General features: G+C 42.8%; 1 pseudogene across 2 annotated transcripts; it reads right to left on the reverse strand.

Moving 5' to 3' along the window:
* Positions 1–15,545: 15,545 nt before the first annotated feature.
* Positions 15,546–20,403, reverse strand: LOC144688635 (acyl-coenzyme A diphosphatase NUDT19 pseudogene; annotated as a pseudogene). 2 transcript variants are annotated; one of them, XR_013578453.1, is made up of 2 exons: positions 20,137–20,403; positions 15,546–18,886 (listed from the first exon to the last, which is right to left on the reverse strand). The product of XR_013578453.1 is annotated as an acyl-coenzyme A diphosphatase NUDT19 pseudogene, transcript variant X1 (transcript). The 2 variants fall into 2 exon arrangements; XR_013578454.1 differs by having other exon boundaries at positions 20,133–20,371.
* Positions 20,404–21,151: the final 748 nt, after the last annotated feature.

Consider the following 21,151-nt stretch of genomic DNA (forward strand, 5'->3'; position numbering starts at 1 on the left):
TCTCTATTTAATGTGGAAGTAGGAAAACAGAGCCAATCACTGTTACTCTGCAGGTTAATGGGAAACGATTGATTATGGAAGTGGATACCTGTGCATCAACCACTGTAGTGGGGGAGCACACATTCAAATATTTAAACAATGGTACTCAACAATTGAATATGAAGCAACTTCAGCCAAATTGAAAACGTATACTGGTGAAGCCATATTTAGTGAAAAGTATTACTACTGTACCTGTTTATTACATGCATCAGACAGCACAGCTCCCTGTGATTGTAGTGGAAGGTGAAGGACCAAGCCTTCTAGGTCATAATTGGTTAAAAGAAATAAAACTAAGTTGGTCTGAAATTTTCCAGCTGAGCGCTGGAGGACTGCCAGAGCTGCTAAAGAAATATGACAAGGACTTTTGAGAGGAACTGGGAAAAACCAGGGGAGGAGGTGACATATTGGTACTGTCACTGGATAGGTAATCCAGAGACCCAGGTAATGCTCTGGGGAGCCGGTTCAAATCTCCATGGCAGATGGTGAAATTTGAATTCAGTAAAAAATCTGGATGGCATATTGTCATAAAAACCCATCTGGTGTTTTTATTGCATGCAGTTCTGGAATCCGCATTATAGGAAGGATGTGATTGCACTAGAGAGAGTGCAGAGGAGATTTACCAGGACATTGCCTGGGCTGGAGCGTTTTAGTTATGAGGAGAGATTGGATAGACTGGGGTTATTTTCCCTGGAGCAGAGGAGATTGAGGGGGGGACATGATTGAGGTGTATAAAATTATGAGGGGCATAGATAGGGTAAACAGGAAGGAACTTTTCCCCTTGGTGGAGGGATCAATAACCAGGGGGCATAGATTTAAGGTAAGGGGCAGGAGGTTTAGAGGGGATGTAAGGAAGCATTTTTTCACCCAGAGGGTGGTGGGAACCTGGTACTCACTGCCTGAAAGGGTGGTAGAGGCAGAAACCCTCATAACATTTAAGTAGTATTTGGATGTGCACTTGCGATGCCATGGCATACAAGGCTATGGGCCTAGTGTTGGGCCCGTAGGGCCCAATGGGAATAATTAAGTTCTTTTTTGACCGGCACAGACACGATGGGCCAAATAGCCTTTTTCTGTGCTGTAGACCTCTATGACGCTAAGGTTTCCTAAAGTCCCTTTAGGGAAGGAAATCTGTCGTCCTCACCTGGTCTGGCCTATATGTGACTCCAGATCCACAGCAATGTGGTTGATTCTTAAATGTCCTCTGAACACGGGCAATTAGGGATAGATAATAAATGCTGTCCTAGCCAGCGACACCCAAATCCCATGAACGAAAAAAAAATCAAAGGCCTGCAGGCTAAGACCTATGTTGACTCTGAAGCATCTCCTCGTTTTTTTAAAGTCAGGCTTGTGTCTTATGCCCTGAGAGAGAAGGTTGACACTGAATTAAACCTTAGAGAAGCTAAGTATCATTCAGCCAATTCAATTTTTGGAATGTCCCAATCTTGAAACCAGATTAGGCCATCCATATGGGATTTTAAGTTAACAGTAAACAAGGCTGCCAAGTTGGACAAGTACCCTATCCCCAGGATCGAGGATATGTACACCAAATTAGCAGGAGGGAGAACTTACGCTAAATTAGATGAGTCATGCATATCAGCAGAGGATTTGTAACATAAACACACACAAAGGGTTGTATCAATACATGCGCCTGCCTTTCAGTGTTTCTTCAGCCTGCTCGATTTTCCAGAGGATGATGGAGAGCTTGCTGCAAGGACTGCCTCAAGTTGTGGTCTACAACTAATAACTGGTTTAAAAGAAGTGGAACACTTGTCTAACTTGGAAGAAGTCTTAAAACGATTCTCGGAAGCAGGGGTGCGCTTGAAAAAGAAGTGTACTTTTCAGGCAAGTGAAGTCGTTTACCTGGGCCACCAGATGGATACCCAAGGGTTACACCTGGTAGAAGAAAAAGTCAAAGCTTTTCAGGAGGCACCCTCACCTACAAATGTATTAGAGCTCAAGTCATTCTAGGGTATGGTAAATTATTATGGTCGATTCCTACCCAACTTATCAACGGTCCTAGCCCCTCTACACTCATTATTAAAGAAAAACCAATGTTGGTCTTGGAAGTCATTCAAGAAGAAGCCTTCACAAAAGTTAAATGGCTCTTGCACTCTTTGAACTTATTAGTACACTATGACCCGACAAAAGAATTGGTGCTGACTTGTGACGCATCCCCCTATGGCGTGGGCATGGTCCTACCTCACAAGATGGATGATGGTTCAGAAAGGCCAATAGGCTATGTATCCAGAACCCTTTTTAAGGCCGAGAAGGGTTATTCACAAATCAAGAAAGAAGGATTATCAATTGTTTTTGGAATTAAAAAATTCCATCAAGTATGCACATGGCCGACATTTTACTATAGTATCTGATCACAATCTGCTCTTGGGTCTGTTTAGCGAAGAGAAAGCTATCCCTCCAATAGCTTCCTCAAAAATTCAAAGATGGACTCTGATTTTATCAGCATATGATTATACTTTAATACACAGACCATACACAGATGTCTGAATTTGCCTTCCTTTGCAGGATAGCATTGAACATGCTCCAACTCCCCAACAGGTTGTATTAGCGATGAATTTCCTGGATTCTTTGCCAGTCTGTGCAAGACAAATAAGGAACTGGATGAACCATGATCCAGTCTTGCGTAGAGTACAAGACCAAATGTTGAAAGGATGGCCCCAGGAACCAGTACCCGAAAAATTGAAGCCATTCTTCACCTGAAGGAATTAATTGAGTAGTCAGGGATGCACAAGTCATTGTTCATTCACAAGGAAGGGAACCGCTCTTAACTGAGTTGTATAGTGCATACCCTGGAATTTCCAAAATGAAAATGCTTGCAAGGAGCTATATCTGGTGGCCAGGTATAGATGATGATATAGAAAAAATGGTTAAGCACTGTCTCCAGTGCCAGCAACTACAGAAGTTGCCTGTCGCTGCCCCACTACACCCGTGGGAATGGCCTGGTCGACCCTGGGTGAGACTGCATATAGATTATGTAGGTCCATTTCTAGGCACCATGTTTCTACTAATAATTGATGCACATTCTAAATGGTTAGACGTGTACAAAGTTAGAACGTCAATGTCAAGTGCGACTATAGAAAGAATACGCCAAAGTTTTTCTATACATAAATTGCCAGAAGTCATTGTCTCAGGCAATGGCACTGCATTTACTAGTGCTGAATTTCAAAGATTCATGAGCCTAAATGGTATCAAACACGTAAAGACAACACCATATCATCCGTTGTCTAATGGATTGGCCGAGAGAGCAGTACAAACCTTTAAAGTTGGGATGAAAAATTATCGGGAGGATCATTGGAGACTAAACTTTCACGTTTCCTGTTTCACTATAGAACAACACCCCCACACTACTACAGGTTCAACACCTTCAGAATTACTTATGAAGCGCTGCCTTTGTGCAACATTAAGCCTGGTGCTTCCCAATTTGGAGGGGAAGGTAGAGAACAGTCATGGAAATCAAAAAGTGACTCATGATTTGCATAGTCAAGAGTGAAAAATTACTGTTGGTAAAATAGTATTTGTATAAAACTTCAGTGATGGATTGAGTTGTTTACCTAGTTTCTGTGACCGGACCGTTGTCATACCACATAGAAGTGGAGGGCCGGATCACCCGAAAACATGTGGATCATTTGAGAAGAAGGGAGATACCCTAACAAACCGATATTCCACCTGTAACCATTGTAGAATCTGTGGTCCCTGTTGTGACTGATCAACCAAGGATAGACATACCAGACGTCTGTCGGAGTGGATAACACTAAACTACCTGTGCCTAAGGAGGCACCTGATGTTGCTGCAGTTCCAGAAAATGAAGATTCAGTAAGAGATTCTAAAGTCGTGGAGCTACGACGTCCCACCCAGATCAGGAAACCACCTGAGAGACTGAACTTATAATTTCATAACTTGTGTATATATTTGTAATGTCATGAACGTAGTTGTTCTTGTAAATACAAATTGTGGAAAAAAAATTTAAATGGGGAGCAATATAGTAACTGTAGCTTTAAGGAATGTAGTGACTGTAGCTTTAAGACTTACTGTACTGTGTAGTATCATGTGACAGTGCGAACGAATCAGCCCGAAGTGCGGGGAACTTAGGGGTGGAGTTTGTGTCTAGTTGTGGTTCTTGATGGAAGCATGTAACTGCTACTGAAGCCCTGTAAATAAAGTTGGCTATTTCTTATAAGAAACTTGTCGGGAAAATCAAGGCCATTACAATACTGTATGAGAAAAGAGTGCTGATTGGTAGAAGCATTGACATGGAGAATGCACCAGTGATGGTGACTGACAATTAACTGCCAAGCATTCTTGAAATTTAAAGCAAGCAGACTAACCCTGATTGGTCAAGGCATTGCCCTGAGGAATGAACCAGCAAATAGCTGTCACTTATTTTGTTTAACTGAAACAGGCACAATGTGTATACATGTTCTTTCTGTCTGCAAGAGGGCCCTGTGTATTAATATTGTCACAACTCACTGGGGATAATGCGCTGTAATATCAAGCCCCACTGTTCCCTGAACCACGACAAATGTGAAAAGTTTGACCAAACCACCAGATTGCCCCAATTCTACCTAACTGTTTAATTTAGATTAACAGAATACGAGCACCAGGTTTGTAAACTTAATAAGTAAATAACTGTTTATTGAACAAATTGTCTTTAACTAGTGGCAAAAGAAAGAAATATAAACTGCTAACTTCTAACACTATAGCTTAAACGCTACCCCCTTCTTAAATCCCTACCTACACACACACACACACACACACACACACAAGATGCATAAGACACACAAAACATGGATTTTAAGGGCGGGATAAAGCAGTTCAATAGCATCAATATGGAGACAGGATTAGGTGGGTTGATTTTGATCGATGTCTTCCAAATTCCTTTCAGTTCTTGTTAATGACACAAGGTGGCCTTCCAGCACTTTCAGTATTTAGTTCACTGGTTGAGAACTTGCTTTCCAATGTCTCTAACAGTGGTTTTCCCCTTTTCCTTTTTACAGGGGTTTCCTCAGAGAGAGAGCAGGTCATAGAGATATGAGGAATGGAAAAAAACAGCTAGCTATTATTGTGGAATTACTGGAATCTTCCACATACAGGTGAAAGAGGTCTTAGGTCTTGTTCCTTTCAGGCTAGGAGCTATTCTGCTCTTCACACAAACCCTAGTCACCTGGTCAGGAACCAATTAAAATGCTGTTGTCAGGCAGCTCCTTTGGCCCAGGACTCCTTTCTGGCACCATCCTGTCTTTCATGGCAAACTCTGTTCCAGAACTTCAACATTATATATATCTCTCATCCTGCTCCAATGGACATGTCCTTCAAACTGCAGCCATTACAATTCCAATCCACACTCCAACAGAAAATAAAAGATATGTTGTTTACAACTGTCCAACAGAAATTAAAAAGATATGTTCCTTACAGCCTCCACCCTTAAAAGAGTTGAAACGCCATTTTTAAAAATGTGTTTCATCACAAGGTATACGACACATGGACAAAACACGAGACTTACTTTCATTCATCCTTCCTCCCCCTTATACGATCTTATACAATCTTCAGCATTTCTTACCCCTTTAAGTTATTTTGGTATTCTACACCCGGGACAATGCATCCATGATCACATTATCTTTACCGGCAATGTGAGCAATCTTTACATTGATTGGTCGAAACAATAGACTCCATCTAAACAGTTTCGCATTTCGAGTTTTAAACATTTCAATGAACGTCAGCGGATTATGGTCAGTTAGATTAGTGTTTCTTTGTTATTGTGTTGGGCATAAACTTCAATGTGTTGAAGAGGCAACAACAATGTTTCTTTTTCTACTGTAGAGTACTTCCTTTGATATTGATTTAGTTTCTTGGAAAAGTACCCCGCCGGCTTCTCTATCCCTAATTGATCATCTTGTAATAGGACTGCACTTATCTCCAAGTCACTAATATCAATTGCCATTTTAAAAGGTTTGGTAATGTCAGGGGTGGCCAACACTGGTTCATTTATTAAGATTGCCTTCAGCTTTTCAAAGGCTGCTTGGTATTCTGCTGACCACACCACTTTTGCCTGTTTTCTCAGCAAATTGGTGAGAGGTATGGTTATTGTGCTGAAGTTAGGCACAAACTTCCGATAAAATCCACAGATTCCCAAAAATCTCAGGATTTCTCTTTTAGTTTTAGGTATGGGAAATTCTACTAGAGCTTTCACTTTTGCTGTTCTTGGCAACACTTGCCCTTGTCCTATTACGTGACCTAGGTAAGTTACCCTTGCTTTTGCAAATTCGCTTTTGGCCAGATTCATGACTTAGCCAGCCAACTGCAGTTGCTTAAAACTATCCTCTAATTGCTTTACATGTTCTTCCCATGTGTTATTATATATTAGGACATCGTACATCGTCTAAGTAAACCACAGTTAGATGCTTCAACTACGACTTGATTCATAAGTCTCTGAAATATAGCTGGGGCGTTTTAAACCCAAACGGCATGACTAGACATTGATACAACCCACTTGGGGTAACAAAGCTGGATATTTCTTTAGCCCTTGATGTTAATGGTACTTGCCAGTACCCCTTCAATAGATCAATTTTAAAAAGAAATGAGGCACTGCGAAACCTATCGATGCAATCTTCTAACCAAGGAATTGGGTACAAATCTATCCTCATTACTACATTCACTTCCTGGTAGTCTATACAAAATCTAGTGGATCCATCTGGCTTAGGAACCATTGTCACCAGTGAACTCCAGCCATTTTGGCTAGGCTCAATCAATTGATTGTCCAGCATATACTGGATCTCTGTTTCTAACTGAGCTCGTTTTTCTGGGCTCAACCAATAATGATGTCGTTTTATCAGCACTGAGTCTCCTACGTGCTCATCACGTTTAGCTAATGTAGTACATCCAGATGTAAACCTACAAATTCCCTTATACTTCCTAAGTAACTTTATTGGATCTTCCCTTGGTCCTTCCTCTAAATATGAGAACACAGTGTCTAACTGTCCCAGTATTGTCGTATTGGCTAGTCAAATTGTAGGAGGTTCGCTTTGGGCAGTTGGGTGATAGGCGGTAGACTTTAGTTGTTAGAAACCCAAATTGCTGATTATGTCTTGGAAAACTTTAGACATGGAGTTAGAACCTTGGTCAGATTGTATTTCAATTGGTAGGCCATAACGAATGAAAAACTGAGTTAACTTTTTCACTTTTGCCCTAGCTGTAATTGTCCTTAAAGGAATAGCTTCTGGAAATCAGGTGGTCATATCCATGATTGTAAGGATATACTGATGTCCTGCTTTCATTTTGGGTAATGGTCCTACACAATCTACTAATACCCGACTAAATGGTTCTTTAAAAACTGGTATGGGTATTAAAGGTGCTGGTTTGATTACATGTTGAGGTTAACCTACTACCCGACATGTATGACACATTTTACAAAATTGCATTACATCCTCATGAAGTCTCGGCCAGGTAAAATGCCTGTTTATTGATGTCTGGGTTTTCCATATTCCTACATGTCCTGCCATAGGGATTTCATGTGCTACTCGCAATATCTCCTTACGATATTTGGGCAGTGCTACTATCTGATGAACAACCATCCATTCTTCATTCGCAGGTCTGTGAGGTCCTCATCAGAACTCTGTCTTTAATGTAACAGCACTCTAGAACTTCAACCTCAGCTTCATTGTGAACTGACTGATAAATTGTTTAACTCTGGATCTGCTTTCTGAGACTCAATTAATGAAGACCTGCCAAACACTTCCTTTGAATTATGCTCATCCTTAAAGAAAGTTTCGGCTACTCTAACATCTGCTCGTGGTATTACTTTAACCTCTGGTGATAGACTTTGTTTAGCCATTGCTCTGGTCACCACACACAATGGAATAATACCAGGAACTTGTTCTTGTAACTGCTCCATCTCGTTAACCTCTCTCAGACTTTCTGTAATTATGGACGAAGCTATAACCTTCACTCCTGCCAAAATCATTCCCCAGGAGTAAATCAACTCCATCCACGGGTAATTTCTTAACCACTCCTACAACCACCGATCCAGACAACAAGTCACATTTCAATTGCACTTTGTATAATGGAACTGGGATATACTCTCCACTTATCCCGTTTACCAATACTTTAGCTTTCATTGAACTCTCTAGAGAGAAAACTAGGTCTTTCTCCAGCATAAGAATTTGAGTATCTCCTGTGTCCCTTAATATAGTCATGGGTTTGACTGCATCATTTGATGAAAAAGGGGTTATCTTTCCTTTAAACAAAAACCTTTTATATCTCTCACCTACCTTATTCACTTCATCTGCATTCACAGCAGTGTTTACCTCCAGACCCTTAATTGTAGTTAAAGCTACAATTTGATCCATGGCATTTTCTTTTTGAGTTCCCTTTCAGACTCACTCTTATGAACTCCAATAAGTCCCATGGGCTTCCCTCACAACTTCCAGCATTCTGAACGAATGTGTCCCACTTTATTACAATGTGAAACACTTAGGCCCTCAAGTTTCACCTCCACCCTCAATACCTTCCTTCCTGGTCTGGGGAGATCTTTAGGTATTCCCAGCTATCCATTCTTTACCCTGGCTACTTGCCTTCCTTTCACTCTCCCATTTTCTATCCTTTTCAAATTTATGGGGGTGATGGAAAAAAGGTTTAGTTTTATGGGTCAGCTCATAATCGTCAACCATTACTGCTGCCTGTCTAGCAGTTGCAACCCTTTGGTCTTCAACATGGGTTCTTATTACAGAAGGTAGGGAGTTTTTGAATTCTTCCAAGAGAATGGTCTCTCTGAGAACTTCGTAGGTAGTTTCAACTCCTAATGCTCGTATCCACCTGTCAAAACTACTTTGCTTAATCCTTTCAAATTCAATGTAAGTTTGCCCAGGCTGTTTCCTTAAATTTCAAAACTTTTGTCTGTATGCTTCAGGGACCAACTCATATGCACTCAAAATGGCCTTTTTCACCCCATCATAATCCCTAGAAACCTCCTCTGACAGTGAAGCATAAATTTCCTGTGCTCTACCTGTCAATTTGCTCCGCATGGGCAATGTCCAATTTTCCTTTGGCCGGTTCATCTGTTTAGCTATCTTCGCAAATGAATTAAAGAATACTTCAACATCCCTTTCCTCAAACTTCGGAACAGCCTGCACAAATTTAAACATCTCCCCACTGGGTTCTGATCTGGAAATAAGTCCTGCCTCACCTACTGGTGTCTCTTTTTTAACAGCCAGCATTCTAAGCTGGAATTCTCTCTCTCTCTCTCTTATTCTCTTTCCTCCTTTTCTAACCTCACCATTTCTAATTCCTTTTCTTCTTTTCTTTCTCTCTCCTGCCTTTCTGCCTGTCCCTTTTGAAATGCTCTTTCTTATTCTGCTGCCTCTAGTTCCATTTTTTTATTTGCAATTGGATTTGAGCCCATTCCAATGAACCACCCCTTGGAAAACTCGGTCTCTCAGGTATTCCTTCTAGTTTTAAATGTTGTGCCATCTCTTTGATTATCTCTGCCTTCCTAGCTTTAGCAGGCAATCCTACTCTTAATTTACTTGCCAATTCGATTAACCTGACTTTTGGGGTCCCTTGTAAAATCATCAGGGACATCTCTTCCACTTGCAGGAAACCTTTAGCAGTTTGCAGTGTCATCTTATTTTTGATAGTACAATCCTGGTGTTTCTTTTTAGATTTTATTACTTACTATATCTACACCCAAATTGTCATTGTCTTTTGTTCCAAAATATCTTTGATAAGCCCCCAAACTTCGTCACAACTCAATGGGGATAGTGCACTGTAATACCAAGCCCCACTGTTCCCCGAGCTGCGATAAATGTGAAAGTTTGACCAAACCACCAGGTTGCCCCGATTCTACCTAACTGTTTAATTTAGGTTAACAGAATACGAGCACCAGGTTTGTAAACTTAATAAGTAAATATACGATATATAAATATTCGAGTCATACGGACTTGAAACGTTAACTGTGTTCCTCTCCGCAGATGCTGTCAGACCTGCTGAGTTTTTCCAGGTATTTTTATTTTTGTTTTTAATAAGTGAATAACTGTTTATTGAACAAATTGTCTTTAACTAGTGGCAAAAGAAAGAAATATAAACTGCTAACTTCCACCACTATAACTTAAAACTCGACCCCCTTCTTAAATCCCCATACATGCACACACACAACACATAAGACACACAAAACATGGATTTTAAGGGTGAGATAAAACAGTTCAATAGCACCAATTCCGAAGGCAGGATTAGATGGGTTGATTTTGATCGATGTCTTCCAAATTCCTTTCAGTTCTTGTTGATGACATGAGGTGGTCTTCCAGCACTTTCAGTATTTAGTTCACTGGTTGAGAACTTGCTTTTCAATGTCTCTAAAAGTGATTTTCCCCTTTTCCTGAGGGTTTCCTCAGAGAGAGAGAAAGCAGATTATAGAGATATGAGGAAGAAAAAAAACAGCTAGCCATTATTGTGGAATTATTGGAATCTTCCAGAGCTGGAACAGCAGCTGGGGACACTGTGGAGCATCCGCGAGTCTGAGAGCATCGTGGATAGCACGTTTAGAGAGGTGGTCACACTGCAGATGAAGGGACTTGAGGAAGGAAGGGAATGGGTGACCACCAGGCAGTCCAAGAGAAACAGGCAGGTAGTTCAGGAGTCCCCCGGGGTCCCACTCGCAAATCGGTATTCCATTTTGGAGGCTGATGAGGGCACTGGTTCCTCCAGGGAGTGCAGATAGGGCCAAGCTTCTGGCACCACAAGCAGCCTGTCTGTATAGGAGGGGAGGAAGAGCAATAGTAATAGGGGATTCTATAGTTAGGGGAACAGATAGGCGCTACTGTGGCCGTCAACATGACTCCAGGATGGTGTGTTGCCTCCCTGGTGCCAGGGTCCGGGATGTCACTGAACGGCTGTAGGGCATCCTGAAGGGGGAGGGTGATAAGGCAGGGGTCATGGTACATGTTGGTACCAATGACATAGGTAGAAAGAGGGATGAGGTCTTACATCAAGAATTCTGAGAGTTAGGCAGTAGACCAAAAAGCAAGACCTCTCGGGTTGTAACCTCTGGATTACTCCCAGTGCCACTTGCTAGCGAGCTCAGAAATAGAACAATAGTGCAGTTGAATACGTGGCTTAAGAGTTGGTGCAGGAGGGAAGGTTTTAGATTCCTGGATCACTGGGACCATTTCTGGGGAAGGTGGGGCCTGTACGGTCTACATCTGAACCAGGGCGGGACTAACATCCTTGCGGGCGGGTCTGCTAGTGCTGTTGGGAGGAGTTTAAACTAATTCGGCAGGGGGAGGGGACACAGAATGTTAGCAGAATAGGGACACATCATCATACAGTAAAACAGTCAAGTCAGAGGAAGTACAGCTGTATTAAGTTTCAAGGGAGTAAGGCAAGGCTGGATGGCCTCTACTTTAATGCCAGGAGTATTACAGGTAAAACGGATGAGTTAAGGGTGAGGATTGACACGTGGAATTGTGATATAGTAGCCATCACTGAGACGTGGTTGAGGGAGGGGCAGGATTGGCAGCTCAACATTCCGGGATATAGAATCTTCAGGCAAGACAGGGGAGGGGGTAAAAGAGGAGGAGGCATTGCATTATTAGTTAAGGAGTCAGTTACTGCAGTAAGGAGAGATGATATCTTGGAGGGGACATCGAATGAAGCTTTGTGGGTACAGCTTAGGAATAAAAAAGGGGCAGCCACATTGTTAGGTGTTTATTATAGACCCCCAAATAGTCAACGGGAAATTGACGAGCAAATATGTGCACAATTTGCAGAGATGTGTAAAAATAATAGGGTAATTATATTAGGTGATTTCAACTTTCCCAACATTAATTGGGATAGACGTAGTGTTAAGGGCTTGGATGGAGTGGATTTCTTGAAATGTGTACAGGAGAACTTTTTAGGTCAATATGTAGAGGGTCCAACAAGGGACGGCGCAGTGCTGGACCTAATTCTGGGGAATGAAGTTGGACAGGTGGCTGAGGTTGTGGTGGGGGAGCATTTTAGTGATAGCGGCCACAATATGATACAGTTTAAGTTTGTTAAGGACAAAGAAATAGATAGGTTGCAAAAAAATGTTTTGGATTGGGGGAGATTGGATTTTAGTAAAATAAGGCAGGATCTGGTCAAGGTAGACTGGGAACAGCTACTTGTGGGGAAATCTACAGAGGAGCAGTGGGGGACATTCAAAAAGAAAATGGGGAGGGTACAGGCTCAACATGTTCCCTCTAGGGTAATAGGAAGGAGTAACATGCCCAGAGAACCATGGATGACCAGAGATATTCAGGTTACGATGAGAAGGAAGAGAGGCTTTTAGCAGATATAAGGGAAGCAAATCAGTGGAGGCATTAGTGCAGTACAGCAAGTGCAGGGTGGAACTTAAGAAAGCAATTAGGAGAGCAAAGAGGGGATATGAGAAAGCTCTGGCTGGTAAAAGTAGGGAAAATCCCAAGATATTCTATAAGTATGTCAATAGGAAGAGGATAACCAGGGAAAGAGTAGGGCCCATAAGGGACCAATCTATCGATGGAGCCAGAGCACATAGAGTGTTGAATGAATACCTCACATCCGTCTTCACCCAAGAGAATGAGGATGAAGGTATTGAACTTGGGGAGAGAGACTGCGAGGTTCTTGAGCAAATTGATATAGGGAGTGACAGGGTATTGGAGGTGTTGGCAGGCTTAAAAGTGGACAAATCTCCAGGTCCAGATGATTTGTGTCCCAGACTGCTGAGGGAGGCAAGGGAGGAGATCGCAGGGGCTCTGACCCAAATTTTTAATTCCTCTTTGGCCACGGGGGAGGTGCCAGAGGACTGGAGAACAGCTAATGTGGTTCAGCTATTTAAGAAAGGTTGTAGAGATAAGCCAGAGAACTACAGGCCAGTGAGTCTCACATCAGTGGTAGGGAAACTATTGGAGAAAATTCTGAAGGAGAGAATCTATCTCCACTTGCAGAGGCAAGGTTTGATCAGGGATAGTCAGCATGGCTTTGTCAGAGGGAGGTCATGCCTAACAAATTTGACTGAATTTTTTGAGGTGACGACCAGGTGTGTAGATGAAGGTAGTGTAGTTGATGTAGTTTATATGGATTTCAGCAAATCCTTTGACAAGGTCCCACATGGGAGACTTATAAAGACAAATGCACATGGGATACAAGGTAGTTTGATAAGCTGGATTCAAAATTTGCTTAGTTGTAGGAGACAGAGGGTGATGACAGAAGGATGCTTTAGTGACTGGAAGCCAGTGTCCAGTAGCATACCACAGGGATCTGTGCTTGGTCCCCTATTATTTGTCATTTATGTAAACGACATTGATGACTATGTGGGGGGTAGGATTAGTAAGTTTGCTGATGACACAAAGATTGGCTGGGTGGTTAACAGTGAGGTTGAATGTCCTGGGCTAGATGAAGATATAGATGGGATGGTCAAATGGGCAGATGGAATTTAATCCTGAAAAGTGTGAGGTGATACACTTTGGAAGGAATAATTTGACAAGGAAGTATTCAATGAATGGCATGACACTAGGAAGTTCTGAGGAACAAAGGGACCTTGGCGTGTGTGTCCATAGATCTCTGAAGGCGGAGGGGCATGTTAGTGGGGTGGTGAAAAAGGCATATGGGACACTTGCCTTTATCAATTGAGGCATAGATTACAAAAGTAGGGAGGTTATGTTGGAGTTGTATAGAACCTTGGTGAGGCCACAGCTGGAGTACTGTGTGCTGTTCTGGTTGCCACATTATAGGAAGGATGTGATTGCACTGGAGGGGGTGCAGAGGAAACTCACCAGGATGTTGCCTGGGATGAAACATTTAAGCTATGAAGAGAGGTTGGATAGACTTGGGTTGTTTTCGTTGGAGCAGAGAAGACTGAGGGGTGACCTGATCGAGGTGTACATGATTATGAGGGGCATGGTCAGGGTGGATAGGGGGCAGCTGTTCCCCTTAGTTGAAGGGTCAGTCACAAGGGGACATAAGTTCAAGGTGAGGGGCAGGAGGTTTAGGGGGGGATGTGAGGAAAAACCTTTTTACCCAGAGGGTGGTGACAGTCTGGAATGCACTGCCTGGGAGGGTGGTGGAAGCGGGTTGCCTCACATCCTTTAAAAAGTACCTGGATGAGCACTTGGCACGTCACAACATTCAAGGCTATGGGCCAAGTGCTGTTAGTGGAATTAGGTAGGTAGGTCAGGTGTTGGTGCAGACTCGATGGTCCAAAGGGCCTCATCTGCACTGTGTGATTCCACACACAGGTGAAAGAGGTCTTAGGTCTTGTTCCTTTCAGACTCGGAGCTATTCTGCTCTTCACACAAACCCTGGTCAGGAGCCAATTAAAATGTTGTTGTCAGGCAGCTCCCTTGGTCCAGGACTCTTTTCTGGCACTATCCTGTCTTTCATGGCACACTCTGTTCCAGGATTGCAATACTGTATATATCTCTCATCCTGCTCCAGTGGACATGTCCTTCAAACTGCAGCCATCGCAATTCCAATCCACACTCCAACAGAAAACAAAGAGATATGTTCTTTACAACAGTCCAGCAGAAATAAAAGGATAGTTCCTCACAATGTAGCTTCCAATACATGCATATGCGCCACCCTGCGAGCCTGACTGACAATCTTAACTTGGTTGTCAGCGTAATTCTTAGCACACTGAGGATTATTTAGCAAATGTTGTCCAATCACGGAATCATACCTAATGTTGGACTCTGTGTTTTGGGTTTTGCAAGAAAGGGCTGGTTGTGTACCTTGCTCATTGCAAATAGCAGAAGAGACGTGCTGTTTGATATGATCCGCCAGGCTTTGGGGTGTATGGCTTACATACCAGGCATCACACTGGCACTGAAATTCATATACCACATTACCCATTTGTGTGATAGGCAGAATGTCTTTTTGGCTTGACAGCAGCATCTTGTTAGTGGCGAATACCACTTGTGTTGCTGTTGCACAGTAGCAGCGTGAAACAGCTAGCTTCACCTGTTTCTCAAAGTTTTGAGATACCTTGCCCTTCCAGGGTAATCTGAGGTAGACTGGGCATTTTTCAGGGCCAAAAATGATGGCCTTAGGCCCGTTCATGAGTTTGCTCAATACACAGTGTGAAATGATCTGATCAGGGTAGGCATTATCCCACAGGCTGTCTATTTCAGCATCAAGCTTGCATGGTCAGCAAATGGCTCGGGCCCTATTTATGAGGTTGCTGATAAGGCCAATCTTGTTTCACGTGGAGCTGAAAGAATCTCAACATGTAAATTGACCAGTGACGGTAGGCTTATGTAGACCGTGGTAGAGAACCCCCAGCAGATTTGTCAACTAGTACATCAAGTTAAGGGAGTTCATTTGACTGTTCCATTTCAATGGTGAATTTGAGTGCAGCATATAGCCCATTAAGACATGTATGGGAATTATTACATGCAGCTGAAGATTTAAATATAGCAAATGTATTATCACCCACATATCGCAAACATGCAAGGGCTTGGAGGTTAGGTGTCATTCCATTAACGGTATGTTTCTTATGGAACCCAACAAAGATGTTTGCGAGAGCTGGGCCTGGAGGGGATCCCATGGCAACACCATTTATTTATAAGCTGCATATATTAATGCACAGGGCCTTGTTCTTTGCAGACAGAAAAAACATGTACACACATTGTGCCTGTTTCAGCTAAACAAAATAAGTAATAGCCATTCGCTGAGTCAAGCTGCTTGGTTTCAATTTCAAACAATACTTGACAGTCAACTGTCAGTCACTATCAACTGGTGCATTCTCCATGGTGACGCCTTTACCAGAGTCCACTTGCCAACCAATCAGCACTTTGTTCTCAGACAGTATAAACTGTTGTTCCCTTGACGTTTAGTATTCTTGTGAATTGTCCTGCTGAGTGCAAGACAAAAAGCTTTGACAAAAAATTCTTTTTTTCAGCAACATTCAAGTTCTGTACTACCAAACAACAACCTGACATCAGTAATACACCTTTTTCTGTTTAGTCTTACACTCCAAATCTTTTGTCATCCATGGATCTCTGGCTTTGGTTTCGTTATCATTCTCCCATATGGGAATGTATCTCAACTGTACCCAAAAATCTGCTCTTTAAAGGCAGCTCATTATTCCAATGACATGTTTTGTCCACCAATCTTTCATTCCAGTTTACCTGGGATAGTTCTGTTCCCACCACACTGAAATTGGTCCTCGTCCAATTAAGTATTTTTACTCGATTGTTCCTTGTCCCTTTCTGCAGCTAATTTAAACCTTATGATTCTGTGATCTTTGTTCCCTACATTTTCCCCTACTGACACCTGACTTACCTCATTCCCCAGAACCAGCAAACCCCCTTTGCAAAATGCTGATCAAGAAACTTCTCCTGAACACAGTCAAAAACTCTCCTCCCTTTACACTACTGCTATCCCAGTCTATACTAGGATAATTCAAGTCCCCCAATATCAATACTCTGGAGTTCTTAAACCTCTCTGTAATTGCCTTGCAAATTTGCTCCTCTATACTTTTCCCACTTGTTGATGGCCTATAGAATACACCTAGTAGTGTAATGGCACCTCTATTGTTTCTTAACTCTTAACCAAATAAAGGCTGTCCTTGACCTGTCCAAGATATCCTCTCTCCAGCACTGTAATATTTTCCTTAATCAATACTGCCATCGCTCCTTCTTTCTTTCTTATCTTTTCTGAATACCCTGGATCCATCAGATTCCCATGTGGCTACCTGTACTTGCAGCTCACTAACATTATTTACCATGTTTTATGCATTTGCATGCATGCACTTTAAACTTAACTTTGACCTCTTAGTCTGACTTCACCTAAATCATATTATTTCTCCCTCTAGTGCCATCTGTCCCTTTCAGTCCTCTGTACATATTGCTTCTCCTTTCTAATGCAACATCTTGGTTACCTTAAATAAAAGCAAAATATTGTGGGTGCTAGAAATCTGTATTAAAAACAGAAAATACTGGAAAAACTCAGCAGATCTGGCAGCATCTTTAGACAGAGAAACAGAGTTAATGTTTCCAGTGCATATGACTCGTCATGACTCATACGAACTGGAAACGTTATCTCTGTTTCTCTCTCCACAGATGCTGCCAGACTTGCTGAGTTTTTCCAGCATTTTCTGCTTTTAATCCTGGTTACCTTTCCCTGTTAAGTTAGTTTAAACTCCCCCCAATATCACTAGCAAACTTCTCCATGATAATATACCAAATGACAGATGAACGTGTGAAAGGAGAGATGGTGCAAGAAGGAGGTCTTTAGATTCCTGGGACATTGGGACCAGTTTTGGAGGTATGACAAATACAAGTCAAACAAATTGCACCTCAACAGAGCCCTAATTACTACACCTTATCCTTCCCTGTTACTGCCTCCAGATACCTGTGAGTATCCTTTGTTTAATGTTCCTCTGCCCATTTGATATTCTGAGGAAGTTTGTTGCTTCTCTGGATGTTCCATATTTCACATACTCCCCTGAGTTGCTTGAATGTTCTGGCAAGATTAATAGCTGCAAATTTGTGGAACCGCTGTAACTTGGCCTTGTCAAGTGTGCATTTTGTTTTTGATATTGTTACCTTCACGGTTCCATTTGAAGAAAACATTCAAAAATAAACACTGACAATTTTCAAGAACACTCATACTTATTTCAGACAGAATTTTTTGAATACTAATCAGACAATTCACAAATTACTGTTGAATTGCATGTTCATCATTAGTGGGTGGACATGTTTATACTGGGGCTCAATATTCACATAAAGAGTAAAATACCGATCTCTCCATTCTATTCGGTGCAGTCTGGTAACCTGCAGCCTCAATTGTTCCAGAGTTTTCAAGGAACTGATGTTCATCTCCTTTTCCCCAGTGTAATCTGGATCCTCTGGATAAAGTTCATCCCCAGGATTTAGAAATGCGTAGCCATCAGAAGCAACTAGGTGAACTGGAAACCATCGCTCACAACCTTCTAGTGCACGATCTTGACTGAACTGCTGCAGATCTTGGAAACAGGGTAATTGGCAGAGTCTGCCCAGCTCATACCACTGAGGGGGAGGGACAATGAATTTCCCCAAATTATAGCCCTGAATAAAATCAAGAGGGGACATCCAGTTGTATTGGACAGTTTCATAACCATCATGCAGTGTGAAAGGAATCTCTTGCAAACAACAGATGAAGAACACAGTATCAAACCTCTTTCCCCCCAAAAAAGTGGGGGTCAACCAGTTACTCCACTCCTTCAATGCCCAGATATTTGGTATACAGTTCAGCTCTCTGCAGAGACTTATAAAGTTTTCTGCATTTTTCTGCACAAGTAGCCTCCATTTTGCAAGTTCCTTCTGATCGTACTGTGTAAGTGTAATCGCCCCTTGCCCTTTCAAACATTTACCTGGGGCATTTGGCTTCACAAGTAGAATCCCTGATTCTTCAAACGTTTCCCTAATGGCACAAATACGGAAAGCTACCTCTCCAGGGATTTCAGATCCTAACCTTCCCCTGTCCTTTGCAAGGATTGGTGGTCTTTTGGCAGTTTGCCTGACTGTACCTAGTTTAAAGTTGGGTGGCTCGCAAAATGGCTGGAACATCTGGATCCACTCACTGGAAAAATCGGATGGGCTGATTGTACCTCCCGGGAACACCTGAGAGTGAGGCATGAAGCTGCTTTTTGCACTCCGCTGCAACATAAGCACGGTATAATCGAACACAACCGTCTCCAACCATGACTGAGTCACATTTCTCTCTCGTTTAGGCACCAAAAGTGGAGGTCGACAGGTCTGTGTACTGGTGGCATTTGTATTCACAAAGCGATTTCGGACACCAGAAGTCAAGATCACAGTAGCTGCTTCCTTCCAACATTTTAAGTCTCTATTCATCTTTTCTACAAGAAAGAATAACCTATTAATTTATTATTTGTTGTTGCTGGAACTGTAGAGCTGGTAAAGATCATCAGCAACCACACTGACCCCCTGCTGGAAGCAGCAACCCCACTGCCCCCCTGCTGGAACCAGCAACCCCACTACCCTCCTGCTGGAACCAGCAACCCCACTACCCTCCTGCTGGAACCAGCAACCCCACTACCCTCCTGCTGGAATCAACAACCCCACTACCCTCCTGCTGAATCCAGCAACCCCAGTACTTTCTTATGGCGAGGGCTCAAAACTTCCCCACAGACTTCACAGAAAGATTTATGAAAAGCTTTTGGAAAGTGGCCATCATTAAGCATAAATGGGCACCCACCGTTCTTACAAAAAGTAAGTTCCCCTCATCTATTCTGCATAATCCAGCAAGGTTGACTCTGCAAGGTTCTCATGAATGTAATCCCAACCAAAATACAGAGTCATGCTCCATGGAAATTCAATCACTGTGGTCAGGATTTTAACTCCCAGGAGGACAATTAGGCAGTGCAGCAGGTAAAATGAGGGCAGCAAATTAATTCTATTAATTTTCCATCATGTTTCTGTCTTAACCTGCCCTTTTGATGTCAATGGGAATCCAATTGCAGTATTAGTTAGAGGCCCGAGGAGGGGAGTAATGATGGCTTTCCTATTAAAGGCAAAGCTACCAAAACCATGTCAAAGGCCAGAAGAGGCTCAGGTAAATAAGGTTTAAACAAATGCTGTTTCTGTGTGGATCAGGAGGAGCAGCAGGGCTCCTCCAGGCCTCTGGAGGAAGCCTTCCGTCCGCTGCTCCAGACTCATCCCAAACACATCCAGATTCTCCCCAACCTCCCTCACCCAGTCAACCCTCCAAAACTGCACCTCCTCTCCCTCACTCCCACCTGGATTCTCCCCTTAACCCTCCATCTCAAACCTCAACCCACCCTTCAAACCTACAACCACCTCCCCACCCCTCAACCCACCCTTCCTCAACTCACTCACCCCTTCACTCCCGCCTGCTCAAATCTCCCTCCTCAACCCCCCATCCCTCCTCAACTGACTGCCAAGGGCCATACCTACAGCTGCAGCCTCTTACCACCACTTCCCTGTTGTTGCCTGCCGACCAGGTTAGGGTAAAGCTCTTTATGCAACTGAAACCGTGGCCGGTAAGATGAACCGGGCTCCTGGGTTCACAGGCACTATATCCACCATTCCCTGCTGTAAACGTGGTGTAATGTTGGGAAATACCTACAGCTGAAGTTATGGTGGGCCCGTGACGTGAAGTTGAGTTTAACTCACTTGTCGTTATGTTACAGGACTTATTGTCGAGGCTGTTTCGATCTTTCGGTTTTTTGTCAGTTTCCTAAACCGACAACTTCGGTTCACAAGTTGCGTCACTATCAGGTAAAAGATGCAGCATATTAATCTGAGCGAAACAGAGCTCCTTGTTTTAGGACGAAAGGAGAAACAGACAAAAACAAATTTAAAAAAAACTCAAAGGACAACCATTAAAAAGGATAAGAACAGCCCATCTCTGAGCAGGCTTATTACACACTCCCAAACATTACTCCATCTATGGGTCAGAGTGAGTGCCGAGAATGGCAAGAGTTGCAATTTGCATGAGCACAGGATCATTGTGGTATTACCTGGAAAAACCCAGCAGGTCTGGCAGCACCGGCGGAGAAGAGAAGAGCCGACGCTTCGAGTCCTCATGACCCTTTCCGCAGAACCTGTGTCATGAGGACTCGAAACGTCAACTCTTTTCTTCTCCGCCGATGCTGCCAGACCTGCTGGGTTTTTCCAGGTAATTCTGTTTGTGTTTTGGATTTCCAGCATCCGCAGTAGTTTTTTGTTTTTATCATTATGGTATTTCCTACCTTAGGGGTTACCTTAAATGTGCATATCAAAGTGGGATTCTCCGTCTTTCACTTCCCATTTTGTTCCTATAAAGATCCAGGCAAACATAATTGCATCCATATAGCGCCCTTAAGATAGAAAAACAGAGACGCATGGACATAAAGAAAACCAGGCATATTATCAAGGGTGGGTTTCAAGATGAGACCCAAAGGAGAGGGGGGTGGGATGGTGGGGACGCAGAGGGGTATAGGGAATGAATGTCAAAGTGTGAAGCATAAACAACTGAAAGCTCAGCTATCAATCGATGGGTGATGGGATGGGGGCATGTACAAATGGCCGGAATCAGAGGGACAGAGTGGAGGTTGTGTAGGGCCAGAGGAGGTTACTGATAAAAGGAGCAGCAAAGTCAT

Source organism: Cetorhinus maximus, chromosome 13 (assembly GCF_964194155.1).
Source record: "Cetorhinus maximus chromosome 13, sCetMax3.hap1.1, whole genome shotgun sequence".
Taxonomy (NCBI): domain Eukaryota; kingdom Metazoa; phylum Chordata; class Chondrichthyes; order Lamniformes; family Cetorhinidae; genus Cetorhinus; species Cetorhinus maximus.